The sequence below is a fragment of the Strongylocentrotus purpuratus genome, unplaced genomic scaffold, assembly GCF_000002235.5.
Source record: "Strongylocentrotus purpuratus isolate Spur 01 unplaced genomic scaffold, Spur_5.0 spur5_scaffold_1, whole genome shotgun sequence".
NCBI lineage: Eukaryota > Metazoa > Echinodermata > Echinoidea > Camarodonta > Strongylocentrotidae > Strongylocentrotus > Strongylocentrotus purpuratus.
In genome coordinates, this window is record NW_022145594.1 from 49,894,688 (window position 1) to 49,905,303 (window position 10,616).

The window sequence follows — 10,616 nt, forward strand, 5'->3', positions numbered from 1 at the left end:
GGGGTGCAGACATTACATGAGGCGGACTAGAAAAGTTTAAAGATTTGTGAGATCGCATTAAAGGCATCGTTTAACAACGTTCAATCTGAGATGCATGGCCCTAGAGCATGGCCCGAGCATTCACATCAAACAATGAAGAAAAAAATTTAGAAAGTTGAATATGTTGTGACTAAAAGGAATGCCTGTATGTAGTAATCTAAATGTAAACATTATATTGAGGAACCGAACAACATTACAAGCATATATCAATTAAAGAAATCTAGAACTTGCTCATTTAAGAATGTGTGCTACAATGATTATCTCATAAAAACAGTACAGGCCTAATAAGATTAATAAATGACCACTCAGTTTTTCTCTTCTCCTTGCAGTCTATTATGGAGTCTCCACAAGACAACGGGCCGCCTGCCGCCGTAGGTCAATGTGAACGTGGGGCCGTGGGCGCTGGTAGCGCACCAGTGCCTGTGTAGGACAAGGGCCGGGGAGAGGTGTAAGTGGAAGACGAGACACCTCTCCCGCGTGTACTACCAGCATCGAGATGTTTACACGGCGGAAGAGTGAGTACTCAAACAATAGGGTCGGACAAAACTATATAACCCAACAGGGGGTTTCTCAACAGCGATACAAGATTTTAAAAGTAGTCAACAGATCTTGATGGAAATTGTATGGAATTGTTGGTTGAATATATCCCCTAATCTTCATGTACATTTCAGAACTACAAGTTAAGATTGTTTTTTAAGGCTTTATTACAAACAACATCCAAGGAGAATAAGCATATCTGTACCCTAAACATGTTGTGGCAAGTTGTCACAAGAATTCTCCTGCTTTACTAGAAGAAAAGGGGTCATATCAAATAAATTTAGGGCATGGGAACGGTCCATTCTATTTTAAGCGATAGATTTTCAGAATTATTTGTTTTCTTCAGAAAATCGTAGAATTCATATTTAGTGTTTGTTGATTAAATCTTAATAATATATATTTGAACAGTTGAAAATGTAAAACATTATTTACTAAAAAAATAAAAAAATACTTGGTTTTGTTTCCTACATCACAGCTTGCGTTATAAGGATGAAAACTTCCTAAGTTGATGAAGTAATTACAGTTTCATGAAAATCTTTTCGAATATTTACTTTAAAAAAATTAGTTATTCATATGTTTTTGTTTTATCATACTGAAGGTGGCTTAGTCACTGTTATCCTTTAGGGCCCTGTGCATATAAATATGAAATTCAACACAATACATGAATGAGAAAATGAAACAACAACAAAATGTAACATTTCCATAAAAAAAACATTACAAAAGTATAATATAAGAGCAAGTAATACGGACCAACAACGTTTGCAAAGTTTGTCATATAAATGTATCAATAAAAGTACGGGAAGAAGAAATTTAAGTTGACTTAATAATTTTGTACTTTTGAATGAGAGCGGTGTCAAATGATGTCATATGATCAACAGCACAAGGTGGAAGTTTATTATATAGCTCCCTCTCAAGGTCATGATATTAATTAAGCTATAAAACAATGTTTCTTGACTAAAATCGATTGATTAGCTATTTCCGTTTGGAAATTATATATCACAACTACATATTCTGAGATTTTTATGGTCAAGATATTAATTAAGCTATAAAACAATGTTTCTTGACTAAATCAATTGATTAGCTGTTTCCGTTTGGAAATTTTATCACAACTACATATTCTGAGATTTTCATGGTCTTGGCTATTGTACGGCTGTAGGCGCTATTTGAAATTTATCAAAATCTACCGGGAGCACCGGTAAATTTTTATATTTAATTTTTCTTGAAAGCGGAAATGTTTTAGGGGCTAAATTTTATAGTGCTTATAATACATCCACAGAGGCATCCAAATATATCAAAATTGTAAAGAATCACTATCCACCCATGTTTCTTATCAAGAGAGTTTTTCAGCTTATACATGTATTTTGAAATATTTTGAAATCTGAATGATCAGTTTAATAATTTCACAGACATATTGGCTGCAAATACACTTTCACCTCATTTGGTCTCTTTTATGTACATCATTTAGATTTTAGGAACAGAGTGTCAATTATTTCTTGATGCATAAGTCAAGAGATCACAGGAATATGAATTACCAATGCAGTGATTACAAAATGAACATATACCAAACAACCATTTAGCAAACTAATTAGAAATTGTTCAAAGAATTATTAAAGAGCAATTCCATATATTACATTTACTAGAAAGATATGATATGATTTTTGTATAGGCACACTTTGATAATAATATATATTCCATAACTTATTTTTGTATTTCGATATTTCATGTTATCATTGTGAACAGATTACTGAAATATAACTGAAATATTTTAATTATTCATTTGTCTTGATCATTCGATTAAGTATATTAAGTGTATTAACTATATCTTACATGTATTTTCATCATACTAGGATTATACAGATGATAAATCGCCGACGCCCACGCTGCCAGGCTATGACCCTTAAAAGGCTACGGTGCTCAAGAGATTCAACAAGGCAGTTTGTTCTGCATTATTGCACACAGCATTGTAAGTATATTGCATAAAATGGAAGTAGAATCATTGCCAATAAGAAAGTTTGTATTTTGCACAACTTCAGTATATTCTGATGATCTAATTATTGACAACATACAATGGTATGCACTTCTTGACATTGCAAGTTTCAAGTTTTATTGGTCCACATTTTACAGAAAATATAGACATACATATGAAATACAAAATTATACAATACAACTATAGTATAAATAACCACATCTCAATGATTCTCAATTCATAGAATGTGAGGAACCTATTGAAGCATAGCTGAGGAATGGAAAGAGTCCCTCAGGAATAGCAGGAGGGCTAGGAGAGAAAGTACATCGTTATCGAAGGTAAGTGCTTATTTAAGAAGAGTAAGGACAAACATAATGAAAAATCATGAAAAGTGGTAGTAAATGACATATCTATATCAGTGCATCAAAAATTGATTAGTTTTAGATTGATTGAGAGCTCGTCATGTGACCAGAAATATTTTAACCATTTTAAGGTTGCTCTGAAAAGGTACTAATTGGAAAATACTATTAGGGAGTTGAAATTTTTTGTTGTTGGTAATTTTTTAATTTTTAATTTAAACATTTCATCAAAATGTTTACATTGCTAAACTTGTATAAATTTGTTTAAATAAAAAAAGAAGTTAAAATGTTAGAAATTATAATTTTAACAATTTTTCTTTTCTTCTTAAATACATTTTGTTGCTGTTTATACAGGATTTAAAAAACAAAAATAATATACCCTAGCTGTCTTCTTTTCAAGGTACTGGTTAAAACTATGGGCCTCAGTGACTATTTTCTTTGGCCATAGTTTTAACCAGAACTTATCAGAACAGTGTATATTTGTATTATATCTATAATAGTGTCTATCTATCCAGGGACGTGATAGAGAAGGACCTGAATCAAGCCGTTCTCCTTTGACCCCATGCTCCAAGCCGCCGGAAAGTTATGCGCTAATCTGCAGCTGTTGACCAGGTGGTGAGATAAAAGAGCGCATGAAATTTTAGGATTTAGAATTCCTACATCAGAAAATGGTATCACAGCAACTGTTCGCTGTCCCTTCTAATGATTTCTCATCCATTGTTGAATGTGTAAAGAGTAGAACAAGCGAACACAAACTTGTGTAATTTCATTCTTTTTTAAACTTGAAAAATACAAAAAACACGCGAAAACACGCATTAGCAAACTTAATGTTATTGAAGATTGTAAATCATGGATCAAATAACGGGACATTAAAGCATGCACAAATTAGCGCATCATCCTAAAATATTGAGTTTTTGACAGGATGTAATTTTTCTTTTACCAACTCTGGCACACAATTTAAAGGCAGGACAGAGTTCTAAATTTGAAAAATTGTTTGATGCACTATTCCCAATAAAATTCCCATATAAAGTTTTTAATTTACACTGTAATTTTGCCGGTAATTTAATATTTTGTAATAAATGTAAAACTGGTGCCGGGCTTCCGAAATTCCCCGCAGTGGAAGCGCGGTTCGGAGCATGGAACTTCAAAGCCAAGTGGAATGTTACACATCCCATTGTTACGCTTTAGAACTCAAGAATGCGTTTGAATAAATTACAAGAGTTTCGCCTCCTGTTCTTTCACCTCCCTGATCTATCTATCTAGCATTGCACAGTAATTCATCAAATATACATAAATCATATCTTGAGCATTGAGTAGTAACAGTAATTAAGTAAATTTACACATTTTATATTCTAATAAGTTAAAAGAATGAAAGGACATTGTTGAAGCATATCAAAATCCTTACTCTATGGTTAAATTATCATAATAAAGTTATAGCCATGTTCAGACAGGGGCTTCCTAGTCTGCGTAAGTTAATCCCTGCAGCAGTAAATATCCCATAAATATTTGACTTACACCATTAGTTGACCATATCCTCTTACTCGGACCAGCTTGCCTCGATTAAGGTAATACGACCTTCCACTGACCCAGTCTTACTCAGCGTATCTTCTAGAAGTCAGGGGCGGATCCAGGAAGTTCCAAAGGGGGGGGGGGGGCTTCCATGCAAATTTTTCTCCGTCAGGGGAAGAAAAAAAATCTTTGTCAAATGGCAAGAGTGTCCTTCTAGAGCCAAAATTGCCCAATGTGGTAATATACAGTGCCCTGTCATGGTCAAAAAATTATTCTTCAATTCCAGCAAAGTGCCCCTCTGAAGCCAATATTGTGTTTTTTCAAGTTGCCTCGTTAGGGGTGAAATATGCATAAGCAAGGGGGCAAAAGGGCCCTTTTAGAGCCAAAATTGCTCTTTTTGATTACTAAAAGGGAGGGTTGAGTTCTGGGAAGGGTAAGAAAGTTCTAATAATCTAATTGAGAAATTTGATTAAAGTATTATAACATAAAAAAACTTAGGATGAATTGTTTTGAAGGGGTCTATCAAATAGTGTAATTTTTAGCCACATAATACGCTTTCAAGGTGGTCCCTTATCATTACACATTATACTATTATCTTTTTTATTTTTTATTGTGATAAAACACAGCAGTAAATCACAATTTTTCCAAAAATTTATATTGATTAATCTTGTGTAATTACAAATAGGTTGGAAGATAAAATGGACAATTTCCTGACCCTTTCCAGAACTCAATACCTCCCCCCTAAAGGAAAGTAAATAAATGATTTTGATGAACAAGGCTCAAGCAAAGACCAAGGTCTTTGAACCCACATCGGTATGTGCAGACGCAGAATAACTTTGCGTCATGAAATAATTTATTTTAATTTTCTTTTTTTAATACGAATAAACACGCTAACTGGTTTATTCAGGTATCCTTTGGAACTTCTTATCCAATCAATGCTAATTCTTTAAAAAATGTGATTTTTTTGTTTTGTTTGCATTTTAATTTGTTCAGCGGGAATTCCAGGTATCTCTCTCTCTGTTAGGGGGCATTTATCCCCCAACCCCCCCCCCCCTGTACGTGCATGCTTGCTAGCTTGGCTGGTGGATGTACCAAAATAAATACCTACAAAGTCACACAATCATTGTAGGCTGTCATTCATCTCCCTATTACCCATCTCTCTCTCTCCCTCTCTCTGTTTGTCTATCTCTCTATCTTTATCTCTCTCTCTCATTCTCTCTACCTTGCTTCATCTTTCTCCTACTGCCTCCACATCTCTTTCATCAATGGGTACCCACCAATTTTCTTTGAAGATGTCTATTCATCTACCTGGACATCTACCTTGCAGATAACCTCCTCCTCCTTACTGAGCAGTTCATCTCACAACATTCAAGAGAAGCCCGCCAGCCAAACAGACTCATCATCCCCATTCAGCTCATCTCACAAGCAAACGACATTCAAGAGAAGCCCGCCAGCCAAACGGACCCATCATCCCCGTTCAGCTCATCTCACAAGCAAATGACATTCAAGAGAAGCCCGCCAGCCAAACAGACCCATCATCCCCATTCAGCTCATGTCACAAGCAAACAACATTCAAGAGAAGTCCGCCAGCCAAACAGACTCATCATCCCCATTCTGCTCATGTCACAAGCAAACAACATTCAAGAGTAGCCCGGCAGCCAAACAGACTCATCATCCCGTTCAGTTCATCTCACAAGCAAACAACATTCAAAAGAAGCCCGCCAGCCAAACAGACTCATCATCCCTGTTCAGTTCATCTCACAAGCAAACAACATTCAAGAGAAGCCCGCCAGCCAAACAGACTCATCATCCCTGTTCAGTTCATCTCACAAGCAAACAACATTCAAGAGTAGCCTGCCAGCCAAACAGACTCATCATCCCTGTTCAGTTCATCTCACAAGCAAACAACATTCAAGAGTAGCCTGCCAGCCAAACAGACTCATCATCCCTGTTCAGTTCATCTCACAAGCAAACAACATTCAAGAGAAGTCCGCCAGTCAAACAGACTCCTCATCCCCGTTCAGCTCATCTCACAAGCGAACGACATTCAAGAGTAGCCTGCCAGCCAAACAGACTCCTCATCCCCGTTCAGTTCACCTCACAAGCAAACAACATTCAAGAGAAGCCCGCCAGCCAAACAGACTCATCATCCCTGTTCAGCTCATCTCACAAGCAAACGACATTAAAGAGAAGCCCGCCAGCCAGCCAAACTCATCATCCCCGTTCAGTTCATCTCACAAGCAAACGACATTCAAGAGAAGCCCGCCAGCCAGCCAAACTCATCATCCCCGTTCAGTTCATCTCACAAGCAAACGACATTCAAGAGAAGCCCGCCAGCCAAACAGACTCATCATCCCCGTTCAGCTCATGTCACAAGCAAACAACATTCAAGAGAAGCCCGCCAGCCAAACAGACTCATCATCCCCGTTCAGCTCATGTCACAAGCAAACAACATTCAAGAGAAGCCCGCCAGCCAAACAGACTTATCATCCCCGTTCAGCTCATCTCACAAGCAAACAACATTCAAGAGAAGCCCGCCAGCCAAACAGACTCATCCCCGTTCAGCTCATGTCACAAGCAAACAACATTCAAGAGAAGCCCGCCAGCCAAACAGACTCATCATCCCCGTTCAGCTCATCTCACAAGCAAACGACATTCAAGAGAAGCCCGCCAGCCAAACAGACTCATCATCCCCGTTCAGCTCATGTCACAAGGAAACGACATTCAAGAGAAGTCCGCCAGCCAAACAGACTCATTATCCTGTCAGTTCATCTCACAAGCAAACGACATTCAAGAGAAGCCCGCCAGCCAAACAAACTCATCATCCCCGTTCAGTTCATGTCACAAGGAAACGACATTCAAGAGAAGCCCGCCAGCCAAACAGACTCATTATCCCCGTTCAGCTCATCTCACAAGCAAACATCTGACAATGTAAGGACTGCAAGCTAGCTCCACTAAGTGGTTCAAGAAAAGCACATTTACCAAGGACATGACAGAGAGAAAAGCAGAGGAGAAGAAGGTAAGAACATCACACCAAATTTGAAATAAGGAAACAATTTAAGCAACAAAACAAAACACAAAACAAAACGAAGCAATGAAGACACTTATTTTGTAATCAGTCTTCACTGCAATTTATTTTCTCATATGGACATGTAGCACTTTGTGATTACAATTAAGATTGCTGTCTTAATAATAATAATAATAGGCATTTCTATAGCGCCATCTATCTAGACAATTCTATTCCGAGGCACAGAACTGTTACATTATTATTTTCACTTAGATATAAAGCTAATCTATCAGTTTTTCAAATATAAAAAGTGTCGTGGCATGGCCGACATTTAAATCTGGACCATCATCGTCAGCATATGACCTCATTAGAGAGAATTTTGTTAGGCTGACAGACTTTTGATGTAATGTTACTTTGAACTCAAATAAGTATAATTCTAAGTACATTATTTCTTGTCTGCATCAGGAAATCTGATTTCCACTGGTTGGTATGTACAAGTAATGCAATATAAACATACACGTAAAGAGACAAAATACATACATAACATACCAAAATAACTGAAAAATACTGATGTTACAAGTACATGTAAATGCCTTTCATGATCGATACTGGCATATATGAAGTTAAACAGTTAATCCACATGTTCCAACAATAACTTTGCTATGTCTATGAGCCTGGGAAATGATAACAAAGACTATATAGATTATAATTTTTAAATCATGCTGATGTTTATGAGCGGGAAGGTTCATGGCACCAGAGCATCAATCAGTCTAAGGCTTGCACAGTCTATATGGTGATTATTTTTCTCAATTTGTTTAGAATGATGTTATAATTCCAACTCTTTAATGGCTTCTTGTATATGGCTCATGTCTGCTATGGAGTGGTCCTCCAATATCATTTTGGTTTTAATTAGGTTACAATTATAACCTAATTGCATAGTTTAGGGCTGGAACAGCCTTGTTTGAAGATAAACCATTGTAGTCTCTAGTATCTATGCTATTAGCCTTTTATCTGCTATGTCAGTGATGCCTGTAGTCAGTTTGTAATGACTCATTTCTGCTATGTAGTGGTGCTTATATCCACAACATAGGCTGACCCATTGTCAGCTATACTTTCATCAGCCTTGTAGTTGTGCATGTATCTGCTAGGTAACGGTACATATATCCGCCACATAGTGGTACCCTTTTTGCTACGGAGTGGTACATATATCCGCCACGTAGTGGGGCCCATTTATCCTGTGCACTGGTGCTGACATCTGCCATGCAGTTTAGACTATTTTCCCAATAAAGTGGTGCCGACATCAGCCATATTGTGAAACCATTTATTTCTGCCAAACTGTGGTGCCTAAATTATATGCCAAGTAGTAATTAGGTCCATATCTTGGCCCTTTTTAGATTCTGTTATGCATATATATCATATAGACTGTACAGCTCAGACATTGATGCTATTTATCTTTCATTGTAAGACTTATGTACCACAATTCACGAAGTTTGAACACTGATAACGGGCAGTCCATTTTCTCAACAATAAACTTAAGTAAATGGCCTACCATATAGCACCCCTCACCCAAACTTGTTTTCTCTTAAATAGCAAGCCTGGTTACTCTAGTCTTTGGCTATCATCTCCTTAGGCTCATAGTACACAGGCTCATACACTGCCTTAGAACATAGGGTTAATGTAACAGGCTCACTTTGAATCATCGGGTCATTGTGGCAGCGTTACCAGACCTTTTGTGAATACATGCCCCTTTATTCACGAAATGTCGGGAGTAATATGATTACAAAATAAACTCCTCTCATCTTCAAATAGTCTGGTCCAATTTGCCAGACACTTTGTGAAAACCGTAAGGCAAATCTACGAAAGGTTGGATGATCTTCCGTTTCAGTTTCGTGTAAAGGTCGTGTAAAGCGACCACCCAACCGGACTTGATGATTTGAAGTAAGCTGATGTAACATGTATACCTCAGTCACACTCATGATAGACCAATAACAGACGAATTTGCCAAGAATTGTTCCGTTTTGAGTCAGTTTTGTGAAATGACAGAGGTATAGCATTTAATAACAGCTTTTGTGTAGCAATTTCATTTGCCTGAGGATCATACAGTTTTACTTGAGGTAGAGACAGTGGTGTAGCATTGGCCCACCCGTTTAGGGGGCACTGTTATTATGGAGGAGGGCGGAACCTGTACTAATAGGTGAATTGAATGTGAATTTGTAAGATCTCAGAATTAGGGGATGATATTAATTAAGGGATTAATATAATTTTTGTTTTAACCTCCCTATTCCATCTCCCTTTATTTATGTCTTTTTTCCTCTTCCATTTTGTCTTGTTTTCCACCATTTGATTGGGAGACGTACATTGTGTCCCTTTGTAGCTACACCACTGCTCAGGGAATGTAGCATACACGTATATAGAGTGGAGCTCTAGTACTAGACCATCATATGAGAACATTTACCTCAGGTAATTTAATGCTTTTAAACTGAAATATAGATTTCAGTTGATAACCAAGTGATAACGGAAGACAGAAACTGAAAATGAATGAGCAACTCCAGTTTCTCATTGCTTTTTATGATAGACCAGACCCTAGCTACAACAAACTTAAAATTTCCTAATCAGTGCTGGGAAAAAAAATGTAGAGCACTTAGTGAAATTTAATTATACCATGACTGAAGTCTAGACCAGTTAATCAATCAACAATTTTGGATAATCAAGATCAGTCAAGTACCAATATATGTACAAGTTTGATACAAGTCACATTGCATGCTTTAAATTGAATACATTTTAATAAGTTGTCAGCGAATTTGTAGTTAAAGATGAAGTTGAGTTCTGTTCATGCGATTGCATTGTGAAAGAAACGGTGTGGAATCGACCAGATCATCTAGCATATAGGAATTTGTGTGTATTGCAAGGTTCTGGAATCATCAAAATGATAAGAAATTTGTCAAGTCTTGGTAAAGTTATAAACAATGTACACAGAAAGATGTATATGGGACTACACGACCACGTGGCGTAAAAATCCGGGTAGGTTTTTTACGATGTTACATGACATATTTAGAATATGAAGGCATTTGAAGAGCCATGCCCTTCAGGGAACATGTCTTATCTGATGTTCTTCCACACTTGCATAATAATAATGATAACGCTCACAAATTGTTTTTCACCTCTTCCCAGAACTCAACCTTCTCTTTAAGACGGCTTT

At 37.1% G+C, this 10,616-nt stretch overlaps 1 long non-coding RNA gene across 2 annotated transcripts; it reads left to right on the top strand.

The window, feature by feature from the left end:
- Window positions 1–389: 389 nt before the first annotated feature.
- On the top strand, window positions 390–6,035 carry LOC115921195. Of its 2 annotated transcripts, none has more exons than XR_004062801.1 (4): window positions 390–554; window positions 2,424–2,539; window positions 2,787–2,880; window positions 5,738–6,035. It is a non-coding gene; the product is annotated as an uncharacterized LOC115921195 (long non-coding RNA). The 2 variants fall into 2 exon arrangements; XR_004062802.1 differs by lacking the exon at window positions 5,738–6,035 and adding an exon at window positions 3,417–3,455.
- Window positions 6,036–10,616: the final 4,581 nt, after the last annotated feature.